At 47.7% G+C, this 18372-nt stretch overlaps 1 long non-coding RNA gene across 1 annotated transcript in view; it reads left to right on the forward strand.

The window, feature by feature from the left end:
* Window positions 1-12874, forward strand: part of LOC129334726 (uncharacterized) — a 48751-nt gene extending 35877 nt beyond the window's left edge. Inside the window, exon 3 of the long non-coding RNA XR_008597534.1 lies at window positions 9494-12874. This is a non-coding gene — a long non-coding RNA (uncharacterized LOC129334726). The remainder of the gene's footprint in view (window positions 1-9493) is intronic.
* The last annotated feature ends 5498 nt before the right edge of the window (window positions 12875-18372 follow it).

Consider the following 18372-nt stretch of genomic DNA (forward strand, 5'->3'; position numbering starts at 1 on the left):
CCAAATAGCCTGAGGGGCTCTATTTGCCCCACTGAGGAGCTACAAAAGTATTAATGGCAGAATAATCCAATCTCTCATCTCCAGGGCAGTCACTGAGAGCCAAGCTAGAAGTGACAAATTACACTTGAATGGCAAGTGAACAGACTCACATGTATTCCTCCCTGTTCACTTGCACTCCACTTGCACTCTACTCAATCACGTAGTGAACAGACTCACATGTATTCCTCCCTGTTCCCTAGCGTTCCACTTGCACGCCACTCGATCACATAGTGAACAGACTCACATGTATTCCTCCCTGTTCCCTTGCGCTCCACTTGCACGCCACTCGATCACGTAGTGAACATACTCACATGTATTCCTCCCTGTTCACTTGCGCTCCACTTGCACGCCACTCGATCACGTAGTGAACAGACTCACATGTATTCCTCCCTGTTCGCTTGCACTCCACTTGCACGCCACTCAATCACGTAGTGAGCAGACTCACATGTATTCCTCCCTGTTCGCTTGCGCTCCACTTGCACGCCACTCGATCACGTAGGGCCAAGCTACACATGATGAATGACACTTGAACAGCAAGTGTACTTCTCCCTGTTCACTTGCCCTCCACTCAATCCACTTGCCGTTCAAGTGTCATTTGTCATGTGTAGCTTGGCCCGTAGTGAACAGACTCACATGTATTCCTCCCTGTTCGCTTGCTCTCCACTTGCACGCCACTCGATCACGTAGTGAACAGACTCACATAAATTCCTCCCTGTTCGCTTGCGCTCCACTTGCATGCCACTCGATCACGTAGTGAACAGATTCACATGAATTCCTCCCTGTTCGCTTGCGCTCCACTTGCATGCCACTCGATCACATAGTGAACAGACTCACATGTATTCCTCCCTGTTAGCTTGCGCTCCACTTGCACGCCACTCGATCACGTAGTGAACAGACTCACATAAATTCCTCCCTGTTCGCTTGCGCTCCACTTGCATGCCACTCGATCACATAGTGAACAGACTCACATGTATTCCTCCCTGTTAGCTTGCGCTCCACTTGCATGCCACTCGATCACATAGTGAACAGACTCACATGTATTCCTCCCTGTTAGCTTGCGCTCCACTTGCACGCCACTCGATCACGTAGTGAACAGACTCACATGAATTCCTCCCTGTTCGCTTGCGCTCCACTTGCACGCCACTCGATCACGTAGTGAACAGACTCAGGGCCAAGCTACACATGACGAATGACACTTGAACAGCAAGTGTATTTCTCCCTGTTCACTTGCCCTCCACTCAATCCACTTGCCGTTCAAGTGTCATTCGTCATGTGTAGCTTGGCCCTCACATGTATTCCTCCCTGTTCGCTTGCGCTCCACTTGCATGCCACTCGATCACATAGTGAACAGGCTCACATGTATTCCTCCCTGTTAGCTTGCGCTCCACTTGCACGCCACTCTATCACGTAGTGAACAGACTCACATGAATTCCTCCCTGTTCGCTTGCACTCCACTTGCACGCCACTCGATCACGTAGTGAACAGACTCAGGGCCAAGCTACACATGACGAATGACACTTGAACAGCAAGTGTATTTCTCCCTGTTCACTTGCCCTCCACTCAATCCACTTGCTGTTCAAGTGTCATTCGTCATGTGTAGCTTGGCCCTCACATGTATTCCTCCCTGTTCACTTGCGCTCCACTTGCAAGCCACTCGATCAAGTGGAGCGCAAGTGAACAGGGAGGAATACATGTGAGTCTGTTCACTTGCCATTCAAGTTTTTATCGATTTTAAACTGTTCACCGCCCAGAGCCCCTGGGATGGGCGATTTATAAATTGAAATAAAAATAAAAATAAAATAAGTGTAATTCATCACTTCTAGCTTGGCTCTAAGTGCCAAAGTCTCCCAGTGGAGTCCCCTTGCAGAAGAGCAACGTTTGGGACCTGTCAGAAAGCAAGCTACCATCTTTAGCTTGACAAGTACAGCTCTGCAATCAATTTTCGATTTCAATAACAATGCCAATTGTGCAAATTTTAATCCCCCCTCTTAGGGCCAAGCTACAAGTGACGAATGACACTTGAACGGCAAGTGGATTGAGTGGAGGGCAAGTGAACAGGGAGAAATACACTTGCTGTTCAAGTGTCATTCGTCATGTGTAGCTTGGCCCTCAGTAATCTATTTGCCCCACTGGGCTCCACTTTACTCAATCGAGTGGAGCACAAGTGGAGCACAAGTGAACAGGGAGGAATACATGTGAGTCTGTTCACTTGCCGTTCAAGTGTAATTCGTCTCTTCTAGCTTGGTCCTCAGTCTCCTGCTTGCAGAGAAAAAGTTGTCTCAGCCTCTGACACCACCAGTGATGGGAATCCAAACTGGCAGGTGCTCAGTAAAACTGGAGCAATTGGCAGCTAAGTAATTTGGAGGTTTCCGAGTAATGATGGGAGACACTTTTGATAGTATAAGAGAGAGCCTGGAATGGGGACCAGGGATTGTTGGCTCAGCTGCAGGTAGTCAAAGCACAACCAGTGATGGAGGAGAGTCACAAGAAAGCAGAGCGAACCTGCACAGAACCAGGCTGCCTTCCCAGCCCCCTCCACACACAAAACCCCATTGTTCCCCCAAACCCACAAGCCCCCAGCTGCAAATGTTTAGGCCTTACATGGGGGGGGCGGGGAAGGGATGAGCATGCCAACAATCAGGGCATTCAGCCCCAGTCCAATATTTAAAGAATCAGGCTTTGAAAAGAGAAATGTGTTCACAGTCTTTTCTTGTCCTTTGCCAAGAAAACGGGAAAGGGGGGAGAGGGGAAGGAGCAGTGGAAAAAATGTGTTGGCTGGGCCTGGATTTCCTTTTATGTTGCCTGCTTCGTGCTGGGCTGCGGTCCCCCCCTACTGAGTCCATTGTCGGACCAAATGAAAGCCCGGAGAGAAGAAAAGAATTATTCGGGGAAAGTCAGAATTCCTGCCGTTCGGGAGGAGCTCTGGCTTAGTGGTGGGGAGAATGGAGGCGTGCCTGCAGCAGGCACTGTGGCCTGGGGCGTCCAGAGGCCGGGCGCGTCTGCTGCTCACTGAGGGCCAAGCTACAAGTGACGAATGACACTTGAACGGCAAGTGTATTTCTCCCTGTTCACTTGCCCTCCACTCAATCCACTTGCTGTTCAAGTGTCATTCGTCACTTGTAGCTTGGCCCTCAGACAGGCCTGACGTCCTTATGCCATACTTCCACTGTGGTTCTCCAACAGGAACCGAGCCCGGTGGGATTCACAAAGCTGCAGGGAATGTGATGAAAAGCAGTGCCTGTGGCTAGGGTTACCAGTCTCCCGGGGGGGACCAGGGGATCTCCTGCTCTCAGGGCCAAGCTACAAGTGATGAATGACACTTGAACAGCAAGTGTATTTCTCCCTGTTCACTTGCCCTCCACTCAATCCACTTGCCGTTCAAGTGTCATTCGTCATGTGTAGCTTGGCCCTCAGCCTCTTCCCCTCACCACCATTCATCTGGCCGGCAGGAGGGAAAGTGTAGGGAATGGCTCCAGGAGCTCCGGAGTGCACTCTTGCGCGCTCTAGAGATCTTCTTTGTCATGCCCAAATGACATCACAATGGCTGGAAATTGGGGGAGGGGGACAGAAGAAGTGGTGCTGTGCTGGTGGTGCAACATCACTTCCAGTGACCATCCAGAAGTGGTGTCATGTCACTGACATGACATCAATGTAGTGCGCTAAGGTTTGGGCAAAATTCTATCCTAGAGTATTGCATAGATGCCACGCTGGTCTACTGGTGACATGGCGTAACTTATGAACATTCACTGGAATGTCACACCACCAGTGATCCAGAGGAGTTAGCCATGTTAGTCTGTAGTTGCAAAATAGTAAAGAGTCCAGTAGCATCTTTAAGACTAACCAACTTTATTGTAGCATAAGCTTCTGAGAATGTGGCAGGACACCTGAGTGGCTAATTGACATTGACAGAGAGGTTGTGGAGAGGCATCTGACTGCACTGGATGAATACAAATCCCCTGGGCCGGATGGGGTGCACCCAAGAGTGCTGAAAGAACTTTCTAGAGAACTTGCAGAACCCCTGTCCATCATCTTCAAGGCCTCCTGGAGGACTGGGGATGTGCCACAAGATTGGAGAAGAGCAAATGTTATCCCAACCTTTAAGAAAGGGAAGAAGGATGACCCGGGAAACTACAGGCCGGTCAGTCTGACTTCTGTTGCTGGGAAGGTATTAGAACAGATTTTAAAGGGATTGATCTGTAAGCATCTGAAGGACCACTCAATGATCCGGGGAAGTCAGCATGGTTTTGTTCCTAACAGATCTTGCCAGACCAACCTGGTTTCCTTCTTTGATCGAGTCACCAGCTTATTGGATCGGGGGAACTCTGTTGATGTGATTTATCTGGATTTCAGTAAAGCTTTTGATAAGGTCCCCCATGACATTCTGATGGGCAAACTGGAGGACTGTGGACTGGACTATAGGACAGTTCAGTGGATAGGGAACTGGTTAGAGGACCGCACTCAAAGAGTGGTGGTCAACGGCATTTCATCAGATTAGAGGGAGGTGTCCAGTGGGGTGCCGCAGGGCTCAGTTTTGGGCCCAGTACTTTTCAATATTTTTATCAATGATCTGGATGAAGAAGTGGAAGGGCTGCTCATTAAATTTGCTGATGATACCAAATTGGGAGGAGTAGCAAACACCCAAGAAGATAGAGTTAAAATTCAACAAGACCTGAATACTCTGGAGAAGTGGGCAGCCGTGAATAGGATGCAATTCAACAAAGACAAGTGCACAGTATTACATCTGGGCCACAAAAATGGGAAGCACAAATACTGGATGGGGGATACACTTCTGGGCAGTAGTCTATGTGAAAGGGATCTTGGGGTAAGAGTGGACTGTAAACTGAATATGAGCAGTCAGTGTGATGCGGTGGCAAAAAAGACAAAGTCAGTCTTGGGTTGTATCAAAGGGGCCATAGCGTCAAAATCGCAGGAGGTCATGGCCTAGAGTAGTTCAAAAGTGGAACCAGCTGCCTAGGGAGGTGGTGAGCTCCCCCTCACTGGCAGTTTTCAAGAAGAGGCTGGATGAATACTTGTCAGAGATGCTTTAGGCTGATCCTGCACTGGGCAGGGGGTTGGACTAGATGATCTGTATGGCCCCTTCCAACTCTATAATTCTATGAGAACCACAGTTCTCTTCGTCAGATGCATCGTCAGCTTTCAAGAACCACAGAAGAGAGATGTGGCTCTCAAAAGCTGAAGATGCATCTGACGAAGAGAGCTGTGGCTCTCGAAAGCTGACGATGCATCTGACGAAGAGAGTTGTGGTTCTCAAAAGCTGTTGATGCATCTGACAAAGACAGCTGTGGTTCTCAAAAGCTTATGCTACACCATCAGTGCAGTGCCATTTTTAAAAACGTGGCCCATTGAGGGCCAGCAGCCAATGGCAAGGGAGACCCAGTCTCCCTATGTTTGGGCAGCACAAGAAAGAAGGAGCAGATATGACTAGGGCTGCCAGCTCCAGGTTGAACAAGTCCTGGAGATTTGGAACAGAGCCTAAAGAGGAAAGGAACCTCGATATGGATGTGATGCCATGGAGTTCACCATCCAAAGAAGCCATTTTCTCCAAGGGAACTGATCTCTGTAGTTTCAAGATCAGTTGTAATTCTGGGAGATTTTATGTATTGATTGGATATCTATTTATTGGGAATATTATAGTTGTAGCTCCTGCGTTGGCCGGGAGTTGGGCTAGATGACCCTGGTTATCCTTTCCAACTCTGAGATGAATTTTTTTTAAAAAATCAAAACCCTGAGATAGAGCCCGGGGAGGGCAGGGTTTAGTGAGCTGAGTCTGCTGGTCTGCGAGAAGGACCAATACCTGTCCGGGATGCTTTAGGCTGTTCATCCATTGGGCAGGGGCTGGACTAGATGGTCTGTAAGGCCCTTTCCAACTCTAGGATTCTATGAGAAGAGGGACTTCTGCAAAATACAATGCTAAAGAGTCTGCCACCCAAAGCTGACGTTTCTTCCAGGGGAACTGATCCCTTTTATTTGGTGAGCTGTTTTAATTTCAGAGTTCTTCAGGTCCCTGTTCATCTTCTGGGGTTACCAAACACCACCCCGTGTCTTCTCTGCAAATGAGAGATGTCATTTCCTATAAAACTGGTACCCTTGAAATTAAGCAGGGAGGATCCCGCCTAAGGAATACGGTTTCTAGGAATTCCATCCCAATTGGACGGGGAAACAGAAAGCTAAACTAGAAACGTGTTGTCTCTTTAACTGACTGTAAACGGGGATGCTGCTATCTGCTTGAAAATTGGCGGGCTGGCAGCAGGATGGTGTTTAGCATCTGAGAATTTTATCCAAGTTGGGTGGAAAAGAGAAAACTTACAGCCAGAAATGTGTTTCCCATCAAAACCAATGGAAATGGACTTTTAAAAAAAGAGAACATTCAAAGAAATCTGAACAGGAGTAATAACTATAATAACATGAACAGAATGATTAGACAGTACAATGCCCCCAAAATGAATCCATATAAAATCTTGATGCAAATGCTTATTACCTCTTTCATAAGACATGGGAAGGGAACTGACAGTGAAATCCTGCATAGAGTTACACCCTTCTAACTCCACTGAAGTCGCTGTGCTTAGAAGAGCATACCTCTGCTTAGGATAATAAAGAGTCCAGTAGCACCTTTAAGACTAACCAACTTTATTGGAGCATAAGATTTTGAGAGCCACAGCTCTCTTTGTCAGATGCAGCCATCTGACAACAATAAAGTTGCATCTGATGAAGAGAGCTGTGGTTCTCGAAAGCTGACGATTCATCTGACGAAGAGAGCTGTGGCTCTCGAAAGCTTATGCTACAATAAAGTTGGTTAGTCTTAAAGGTGCTACTGGACTCTTTACTATTTTGCTACTACGGACTAACATGGCCAACTCCTCTGGATCTGCCTAGGATGGCATGAGCAGAATTGCTTAGAGTCTAAAAGCCCAGGAGGAGAAATCAGCTTGCCATGACGAGGACCTGGTTGCCAGCGTGTTAAAATGAACACAGTATCTAAACTAAACTTTTGTTGAAGCATACCAAACATTTCCTGGAGAATTTAAACATCTGTGCATTACTTGTGGGGAGAGGATCTCTTGGCCATTATTCAAGTCTGGAAGACTGTCCGATTGGTTGCTGCAGCCTCGATCCCTCTCCGATTGACCCCTTCACTATTCTTTGTGCAGACAGAGTGATCCAGAAAGACCCAAATTTTACAAAGACGTAGTGTTAGCAAGGATCCAATACAGGGTTGAAGAATTGCTGAAACAGAACATGAGCAATTCTAGGACTGACATTAGACAACATGAAGCACAGGTAGTATATAGGAGTACATATTTAAAGCAACAGATAATATGTAAGGCAACATAATGGTGAAGTCTATGGTTCCTAACTCATTAGCAAAATATCTGAGACCCCCTCCCTACAATACCGCCCTCCTATCTGAGTAAAAAACCTTTTTGAATAATTTGGTTTTGCATTGTTTGCAGACATATGTGTATATTATGTATGTGAGCGTGCGTGTGCATAGTATGTATTTAAAATATTTATATTCCCATATTTCTCCTGATCAAATCAGGACCCAAGGCAGGGAAGTTGGTGTGAGTGCTGAGAATTCTCTGTAAGCGTGCCCCATTCCTTCCCAGGAGGCTGGAATACCCTGTGGCATCAAAATCTTCGTTCATGATGTTACCTCTTTCCCTTACTCCCAAGTGGAAAAAATGCAATCTAGGTAGTAACTGCCACCACCAGCAAATCAGAGAATATCCCAAGCTGAATGGATTTGCACTAACAACAACAACAACAACAACAACAACATTTTATGTATATACCACCCTTCAGGACAACTTAACACCCACTAAGAGCAGTTTGCAAAGTGTGTTATTATTATCCCCACAACAATCACCCTGTGAGGTGGGTGGGGCTGAGAGAGCTCTGAGAGAGCTGTGACTGACCCAAGGTCACCCAGCTGGCTTCAAGTGGAGGAGTGGGGAATCAAACCTAGCTCTCCAAATTAGAGTCCTGCCACTCTTAACCACTATACCAAACTGGCTCCAACCCTCTACTCCTGCACTGCTGTTTAGAGGTTCCCCATGGCTGCCACATCTCTTGCTTCACTCCTACAAGCTATCAAGGGGGTGATCTATTCCACTTTAGCAATTTTGAGCCATTGAGCTCAAGGGTTAGCAAGATTGCCTGCTGCCCTTCCCTGTTACCACACTTCAGACAGCAAGACCAAATAGGCATGGTGTGTTTCCAGAGATCGAGCTTCAAGCATTCAAAATATAAGAAAGCTTAATAACAATTAAAAGAGTGTACATGCTCTGTTCAGTCATCAGGCTGAGCAAGGGTACAAAGAAAAGGTGAAAACACAATCTTCTCACCCTACACTTGGCACTTAGCCTAACCAATGTTGAATTAGAACAGGCTAGTCATTCTTGAAGTTGCAGATTACCTTAGTTCTCAAGGCTTGGACTTCCCTACATTGTCCTTTACCACCTAGACTACATAGTTTGTGTGTTATGTGCTGTCAAATCGCCTCCAACCTATGGTGACCCTATGAATGAAAGATTTCCAAAAGGTCCTCTCATTAGCAGACTTGCTCAGATCCTGCAAACTGGAGGACGTGGCTTCTTTGATGAAGTCAAGCCACCTCGTTTTAGGTCTTCCACTTTTCCTAGCATTATTGACTTTTCCAGAGAATCTTGTCTTCTCATGATGTGACCAAAGTATGATAGCCTCAATTTTGTCATTTTAAACTTCATAGAACCCTAGGTAAAGATTTAGTCTTTCATGGCTTTTGTCCATCCAGGGTTAAGAGGAGGATGAAACAGAGCTTCTTCCCTATGTCTAGGGTGGAGAGCATTTATCCTCGTATGTCTTGTATATCTAGGCCATCAGACTATTATAGCAACTGTAATATTTGCCCATGAAGGACACTGCCAGCAGGTGATGGCATAGATAGATGAACATCTAAAGATAAGCGGATGACTCAGCCCTCGCCACAACGACGGATGCTGTTTGGTCCGGTAACACCTGCTGCAGCATCTTCAGATAGTTTCCAGTCGCTGTATGCTCCTGTGGAGTGTTGGCACGGTTAAAAAGCTCTCCATGCCAACTGAAGCCGGTTTCAAGGACTGTGGGATAACAGTTGCATGACGGGCCATCATAAAGGGATCAGAAGGGAGGTGACCAGCTGTAGCCGAGTCTGCAGTTCTTCTTTGCTGGCCGCTTTCCACCAAGCCAGAACTTCAGCTGCAGTGGGAACGTGGCCTGGGAGTCACACCCTCCCATACCGGCTGCTTTCTGGGCCTCCAACCTTGAGAGAAGGTGACTCAAGGGCAAAGCCTATTCCAGTAGTAAGCTGCCCATCTAGGATTTTGCAGTCAGAGCAGATCAGACCAAAGCCACCATCATGGGAAATGTGGACTTTTTTTATAGCCAGTTAATATTTATTTTATCTTTCCTCCAGCGTCTCGGATTTTTTACGATGATGGATCTCTTGGCCACCGCTTCTTTCCAGACAATGGGAGCAGAGTGGTAATTAAAATCTGCCAAGAGAGAAGTAAATCAAAGGGGTATTTAAGAAAGAAAAGAAAAGAAGACACCTGTGGGGCAGCGGCAGCCCGAAACAAGCGGAGCCGGTTTCCAACGGCTCGTAAAAGCAAAGTCACCTGCTTCCCCGTTGGCAGGCACTGGCGGATGGGTGGGGAGGGGGCAGGGGCCGTAGATTTCTTTAACAACGCCGAATGTGCTATTTATAACTAGCATGCATGGTAGCTGTGCTGCTGCAGAGTTTTTTCCGCTTGCCATGTGCTGAGGTTGAATGACATACGGCAGGCAAATGCACTGAGCATTTCGATAGCTCATTGAGACAAGGAAAATCCGCTCCAGGTGGGAGAAGTGGGAGGCAGGGAGGGAGAAAGGAAACTGTGTACCCCCCCCCCATTTCCCCACTCCACATTTCCCCCTGACTTGTTCCCCCTTGAAAGGTTTTAAATGTGGGGAAATACGATATTTAATAACCCATGGAGGGATGTGCCAATGGGGTGGGTTGCGCAATTTGGAGTGGGGAAGCAGGAAACGGGGAGACCATTAAATGTGCCCTCTCTCTTCTGCGGCTTCTGTGCTCCTGATCAACCCCCACCCCCCACCCCAAAGCAGCTGTTCTTCATGGAAACAACTCACTGGGCTATCATTACATGCATTCACATGTCAGGAGTCATCAGTGAGTGAGGTTGCCGAGAAGAAAGGCACACGCACATGAGTGGGAACAGGTCATCTGCCACGGAAGAATGACCCCTTTTCACAAGTTTTGCTCTAGGGGTCTCTTGAGTGCTCTTGTCTGAATTTCAAGTTCGCTTCTAGATTTTTTAGCATGAAAGGTGGCTTCTCAGGGCTGAGCGCAACACTGCAAGAATCACGAGCAGCCACTCAGAAATGCAGCCGTGTGTTTTCTCCTCGTTCTGCTTTGTAACACACAGCGTGCCTTGCCTCTTTCCTGGCCTTGTGCTGCACATTTCTCTGATCCTGTGGGAAGCCAAAGATATTGTCCAGGAGGTGAAGAAACACACAAAAGAAACACGTCAGAAAAGCAGTACGGAAGGGGGTTTCCATACTAGGGGAAATTACATAATTTCTATCATTCGTACACACAATTATAACGGAGGTTCCACATGATATCGGCCTTGAATCTGCTCCTGTCTCATTCTTTCCTCCTTGTGGCCCCGTGGCCCTGCAGTGGGTGGGCAGCCTTTGCTTTAGTATTTCGGCACGTTCTCGGGATAGATGTTTTGGGGAATGGTGCAAAGCAGAGTTCCTGTTGTCAGCCTCTGGTTGCTGAAACCATTACAGTTGCCATTAAAAAAATGAAATTGGTGCTATTACACTATTACGCTACTGTGAATTGGCACAATTTCTACTTCTTCCATTAAGCGATATTCCTGAAAATAAGTTTATGGAGCTACCTGGCCTTCGACATCAGCAATCAGTGAGGGAAGGGGATTCGTGATCAATAACGGCACAGAACCCCCTGTGTGGCTTGGAAAATACGAGCAGTGAATGATTTCAAGAGTGCAATATCCCTCTGATGTACGAATCCTTTATTGCAATTCCATATGATGTTTTCCTGCAATAGTGAGTGACAGCCTGCTAACATACAATGGCCTAGCCTGGAACCACCCAATGTGGCACTAGGCATTGTGGGGGGAATAATCAGGGCTTTTTTTCAGGGGGAACGCGGTGGAACGGAGTTCCAGCACCTCTTGAAAATAATCAGCAATAGTGCTTGAAAATAATATTATTTCAAAGAATCCTGTGTGTTTCTTACTCATTTCCCTCTTAAGAGTTCCGCCACCACTTTTCCCAGAAAAAAAACCCTGATAATAATAATAATAGCAACAACAACAACAACAATGGCAACGTTCGATTTATATACCGCCCTTCAGGACAACTTAACGCCCACTCAGAGTGGTTTACAAAATGTGTTATTATTAGCCCCATTTCTTTGAGACAATGAGTTCCTCTGTCACAAAAACCATTAGGCACTCCCCCTCGGCCACTCTCCTCTCCTGCTTTCTCCACCTTTATCACATTTTTTAAAAATCCTCTTTTAATCTGACTTGGGGCTTTATCAGATATTTATTCTTTAGTTTTTATCGCTTAGTTCCATACAGTTGAGTTTCATTTTCCTTCTGCCTTTTGGCAGGTTTGCACTATCTTACAAAACACATCTTTTTAGTTTTTCCTTTTTTTAGATCTGTCATGGGACCAAAGTTACTCTATGTTCAATTATTTTTTACAAAGATCCCTATTATGAAGAGAAAGTGGATGGAGCTGTCAAATGTCCACTGCTCCCTGTCAAAGAATCAATTTTTGTATCAACAACAGTCACTCTTCTTCTAAACTGTGAACCTGGACAGATCGTGAGAGGGAGAGCAGGAAGGGGTACATCAGTGCTGAGTTCTTGTGGCCCCTTCTTACATGCCCAGGGTAATGCCAATCACCACTTTGGGGTCAGGAAGCAATTTCCCCCAGGCCAGTTTGGCTAAGGATCCTGACAGTGATTTGCCATCTTCTGGGCATAGAGCAAGGGCCACTGGAGGTATGGGGAGGGAGGTAATTGTGAATTCCCTGCATTGTGCAGGGTGGTTGGACTAGATGACCCTGGAGGTACCTTCTAACCCTAGGATTCTAGGATTCGACTTCCTTCATACCCTGTCTGTCTCTGTAATGGGAACCCAAAGTGGCACATCATTGTCCTGTGCTTCATTTGATCCATCCAACTTGAGAGAGCAATACATCAAAGGGGTTGTTTTGTCAGAGGAGTGATGGTTGAGGTGTGTGTGAGGTCATGTTCATATGCATGGAGATAGCAGTAGAGTGTGTATGTAATCTCAACTCCCCTCTGTCTGGAGATCAGGGGGCAAGGCCAGCGGCCATGTGACCATTTTCAAGAGGTGCCAGAACTCCATTCCACCGCGTTCCTGCTGAAAAAAAGCCCTGGTTTTATTCATTTACTTCATTTCGAGCCCACCATTCCTCCAAAAAGCCCCAGGCAGCGTGCATTTCTCCCCTCCTCTATTTTATTCTCACGACAACCCTGCGAGGCAGGCTAGGCGGAGAGAGAGAGAGACTGCCCCAAGGTCATCCAGCGAGCTTCAGCACTAGTCTGCCCCTCTAATCACAGCAAGACACCGGCTCTCGTCATCTTTGCTGATGATTGATGATTACACGTCCTGTTTAATTTTAATTGCATTTTAGGACTTTATTATTATTTAATTTCATGCTGTTAGCTGACTTGGGAATGATAATTGAAAGGCTGCCTGTCATGACTCTAAATACATAAAATGGATTTTGCAGTCGGTAAAAGCCTGTTTCCTACCTTCTGCTACACTCCGGTGTGACCAAGAAACAGAGGGGGGCGGTGGGACAAATGCAGATGAAGAGGCACGGCTATGCAAATAGAAGCAGGCTTGGTTCTTAATGGATGTCAGAACAAGGCTTGGAGGCCAGGTTTAAGCCACAGTTTGCACCGTTTCTGTGTAAATCAATGCTGTTATGGGGGAAAGTAAAATATTGCACTGGGGGCAGGGAGAAAGAGAAGAGATGGTGGGGTGCAGGATAGAGAGGGACAGGTGAATATTGAAGAGGGGACAAAAGAGGGTTTGCCAGGGGTGTTGGGAATAGAGAATCAGAGAGAATCAGGGATAAATAGAGCCAGGGCTTTTTTTTCAGCTGGAACACGGTGGAACAGAGTTCCGGCTCCTCTTGAAAATGGTCACATGGCTGGTGGCCCCGCCCCTGATCTCCAGACAGAGGGGAGTTGAGATTGCCCTCCACGCCGAAGGCAATCTAAACTCCCCTCTGTCTGGAGATCAGGGGGCGGGGCCACCAGCCATGTGACCATTCTCGCTGAGGGTGATATAAACTTTAAAAAACTCCCCCCTTGTTCCAGCTGACCCATTGTGTGGTCCTGGGAGCATGCACACGCTTTGCGCGTGTGCATGTGGTACCAGGGACACCACCTTCCGCCATGAGTTGCCCCCTGTGCTGGGAACCCACTGAGTTCCACCACCTCTTTTCCCAGAATAAAAAGCCCTGGGTAGAGCTAATGCCAGAGGGGGTTGTTACAACTCAGGTCAGAAAGAGAACCACAGAAATATTTCCAGAGAGAGGGATGAACAGAATTGAGGAGGGGGAAGAGATGGAAAGAGGTGGGCAGCTTCACTTCCAACCACCCTTCATAAGCCTTTTGCAAATGTCTTGTATTGGTAGGGTTGCCAACTCTGGGTTGGGAAATTCAAGGAGATTTGGGGGTGGAGCCTGGGGAGGCAGGGTTTTCAGAGGGGAGCCGCCTCAGTGGAGTATAAGGTCATAGAGCCTGCCCTCCAAAGAGCCATTTTCTCCGTGGGAGGTCCTCTCTGTAGTCTGAAGATCAGTACTGATTCCAGGAGGTTGACACGTCTACAAACATGATCTTTGGGGCTTCCTTCTTGGGCACCAATTCCCACCACAAGGACCGCACAGGAATGTCCCCAGCTCTTCCTGATATCTATGGGATGCCTGTCAGTTGGAGAGCGAGGCTGAAGAGCAGTAGCACCGTGAAGACCAGGATTCAAGAGTCAAGCTCCCTTTATCAGACACAAGTAGGAATGGAGATCGCTGAGTCTTTATATCCCAGTCAGAAGGGGGGAGGGCGTTGCAAAGAAAGGTCCCCCCAGGATTGAATATAGGATTCTTATGTTGCTACAGCTGCTATTTTTCTACCTTTCCTCTCCTGCTCATTGATAATCTGAGTACATTTTGCATTGCATCTTTGCATCCCGACTCCCTTCTTTGCAAAATATTCTGACTGGGATATAAGGGCTCAGGGATCTCCATTTCTATTTTGTGTCCGACAAAGACCCTGGAAAACTTAAGGCCTTATCACACTCTCACTAAACACGCCTTTAATGGGGGGAAACTTCAACTGAACTTGCATTTTACACGTGACTAGCGATGGGCACAAACCAAAATACAAACCAAAATTAAGCACAAACCAGGCCGGTTCATGGTTCGTGAACCGCGGTTCGTCAGATCCCATTTCTGACGAACCGCCACGAACTTTAGGCTGGTTCTTTTGGTTCGTTTTTTGTTTCGTGACTGCAGGCAGCCTGGTGCCAATCAATCAGTTTCCTAGGCAACAGGGGATGGACTTCCTGCAGACCTTCTGCTGACCTGGAAGTGACCTTCTTCTGGCCCAGAAGTGACCTTCTGCTGGCCTGGAAGTGATGATTTTTCTGACCCAGATGTGACGTTTTCATGAACCAAACGAACCAGTTCACGAACCAGGGGCAGGTTCGTGAAAGTTCATGGTGCGTGGTTCACGAAATTTGATGAACCACGAACCGCATGGTTCGGTTTTTTTCTGGTTCATGCCCATCTCTACACGTGACCACACTCTCTTTCAAAATGGTCTGGGGCGATGGTGTGGCAGCAAAAGGAAAGGCAACATCCATCCCTGCTTTCTACCTAGTACACTTTTGCAAATGCAAAAGAGCCCTGGGGGACAGGCTGTTTGTCTTAATCCCGGAGATACATATCTCCTGAGCAGAAATGTGGAAAAGGTGGTCAGAAAAACACGCCACCCCACAGCTCTTTAGTATCTGTAAAAGTGACATGGGTAGATAGCAGGGACTGATGAAGCTGCTCCTTCCTTTGCATGTATTCACGAGCCCATTTATCCACACAAACCATTCGGAATAGGAGTGAGGTCAAACATAAAATGCAAGTTCAGTTGGGGTTTTCCCCGTTAAGCAGATTTTTGGCACCCATGCAATCAGGCATTTATACCCTGGAAATGTTTTTCTTAAAGGTGCTACTGGACTCACAACAGAGCTGGATCTATGGTTGCTGGCGCCCAGGGCAACCAAAGTCCAGCCACTCGCTCCTGGCGCTGCATGATGACATCGCTCCATGACGTCATCATGCAGGTGGCGCATGCTGCCCCGCGGCAAGCCGGCTGTCCCAGCACGCCATGGAGCTGGTGGCGGCAGCGCAAGTGGCTGGGAGGCCGCCCATACCATTCGCATGCCCTGCAGAACAAGGGGCAGCCGGCTTGCCGCGCCCCTTGTCCTGTGGGGCAGGCAAATGGCGCGGGTGGCCTCCCAGCCACCCATGCTGCCTTTTGCCTGCCCTGCAGGACAAGAGGTATGCAGCAGGCCCGTTGTCCTGCAGGGCAGGCGAATGGCGTGGGTGGCCTCCCAGCCACCCGCACTGCCGCCGCCAGCTCCTCAGGACAAGGGGTACACAGCAAGCATGCCCCCTGTCTTGCCGCCCGTGCGTTCCTGGGGCTGGCAGCTGGCAGCTCTTTGGCAGCACCAGGGGCAGACTACCTCCCCTGCCCCCCCTCGATCTGGCCCTGACTCACGGCTACCCACCTAAAACTGTCCATTGGACTCTCACCTATAGGGTTGCCAGTTCCAGGATGGGAAACTCCTGGATATTTGGTAGGTGGAGACTGGAGAGAGCGTGTTTTGGGGAGAAGAGGGACCTCCGCAGGGCATAGTACTGTTGTACCCAAATGATGTGTGTCTGGTTACCAATTAAGAGAAATGAATACACGCAGAGAATGAAGTCTAATGAAGGGTGTTATAAAGAAAAACCAGATATATTTGCAAATATAGGACACGCACACAGCTACTAGGTGAGCTCTGAGGGTGCCACCGGAACAAAGGAGTATATGCTATTTTAAACGCATGTTACATCACATTGGAGAAACGAAGTCACACTCAAGGCAAAGCATCTGACCTCTTTCACACCCTTGGATTGACTGTTGCCCATTTCTCAAACTTAGTCTTGCGACAGCATCTGCAATTCTATCCCTGTTCATACTTTCTTCTTCTCAGTTTATGGTCATTTTACATTTCCTACAGACTCCACAATACCATAGAGTCCACCTTCCAAAGCTGCTGTTTTCTCTATGTGACCCAAAGATCAGCTATAATTCCAAGAGATCTCCAGCCACCACCTGGAGTTGGCAGCACTACTCAAAAGTCACCAAAGGCCCAAGAACTGACTGGGCATCTTTTCCATCTTTTATGGAAGAAAGAACTGCATTTGTTCCCTGTCAATAACTCAATAACTTTATTCCATTTATATTTTCATTTGCTGTTACCAGCTTGGAGCCAAAGGGTTGTATTTATTTATTTAAAATTTCTGTCTCAGTCACCAGAAAGACCATGCTCCTCACCCCAGAAAACCTCCCTGTGCATGGCACATGGACCAAGGCTAGAGTTGCCAGATCTGGGTAGGAAATTCCTGGAGGATTTGGAGGTGGAGCCTGGAGTGGGCAGGGTTTGGGGAGGGGAGGAGCCTCAGTGGGGTATAATGCCACAGAATCCACCTTCCAAGGCAGCCATTTTCTCCAGGGGAACTGATCTTTGTCACTTGGAAATCAGTTTAAATTCTGAGGGATCTCCAACCACCAACTAGAGTTTGGCAGCCCTAACCAAGGCCATTACCAAAGACCAGAAACAACGTGGGGAGACTTGTGAGCTGGGGTTGCTAGGTCCCCCTACCCCACGGGTGGGAGGTTTGAGGCCTGGCACCTACCCTTTGGCTTCCCTCTCTTACGCTCCCAACCTGTGCAATGATATCACTTCCAGGAAATTACATCATCGTGCAGGCCATGTGCCACTCTAAGAGTGTGCCTGCACTCGTCAGGGGGCTGAATCAGGCTCCTGTGGAGTGCAGGAGCACTGCTGCACTCTGCAGTGGCCCAATTCAAGCTGAACTGGGCCCAATTCAGGCTGAATCGGACCAGATTTGGGCTGAATCGGCCCAAATCAGGCTGCTGCAGAGAGCATGGGAGCAAACCATGCCACTTAGGAGAACACCCTGGGAGCCGTGTTCACCCTCCCACTGGCCAGGTAAGTGGGGGATGCAGGGTGGGATCGGGAGATCCCCCACCCCTAGCAGGGGACTGGCAACTCTATTGTGAGCCCAAAGCTGTGAAGGGATTCTGAGACAAGAACCAGTGCCTCACATTGGGCTTGGAAGCTTATTTGCAGTCCCTGCCCTCACTGCCAAGTGCATGGATATATTCCTGTCTGCACTCACCCCCCAGGGAGAAGGCAGTCATAGACAGCTCTAAGGATGAAGAATAAATGTTTTCAATTCCATTTCTTTTTTAGTTGTTTATATTTTTTGGCAATGGTTTCAGTTCTCTTCTTTTCACTGCTGGTTTTGTAAATCTGTTTGTATTGTGTAGGCATGTTGTGCCCAGACAATGAATACAATAATTTTAAGTCACTCGTTATGTTGTATTCATACATAGGGTCTCTATACTGATTGATTGACACACAGCTTACAATGAAAATTGTATGCAGTTGACAAGGGGAATAAAACTGGGGCAGGAAACAGAAAGCAACCTGGAAGTAACGAATTAAGTGTTCAGTTTACCAAGCGAGAAGCACAATCAAAACAGGAGTTTGGGGTTCAAAACAGCCGGGCTGAGAAATTCAGATTCATCTCTTCCTGCACTAGCTGAAGTTTCCGAGTTCTTTTGAATGGAAAAGAAGAATGTGCTGTCCAGTTGCAATCATCTCATAGTGATCCAACCATGCGTTGTTCCAGGCAAGAGACGAGTAGAGGGTATTTGTATTGGGAGAAAGAAAGCAACACCCTTTGCCAATTTAATAACAACAACAACTGTGGTTGTTGTGGGTTTTCCGGTCTGTATTGCCGTGGTCTTGGCATTGTAGTTCCTGACGTTTCGCCAGCAGCTGTCGCTGGCATCTTCAGAGGTGTAGCACCGAAAGACAGAGATCTCTCAGCTGTGGCTGAAGATGCCAGCCACAGCTGCTGGCG

Source organism: Eublepharis macularius, chromosome 8 (genome assembly GCF_028583425.1).
Source record: "Eublepharis macularius isolate TG4126 chromosome 8, MPM_Emac_v1.0, whole genome shotgun sequence".
NCBI lineage: Eukaryota > Metazoa > Chordata > Lepidosauria > Squamata > Eublepharidae > Eublepharis > Eublepharis macularius.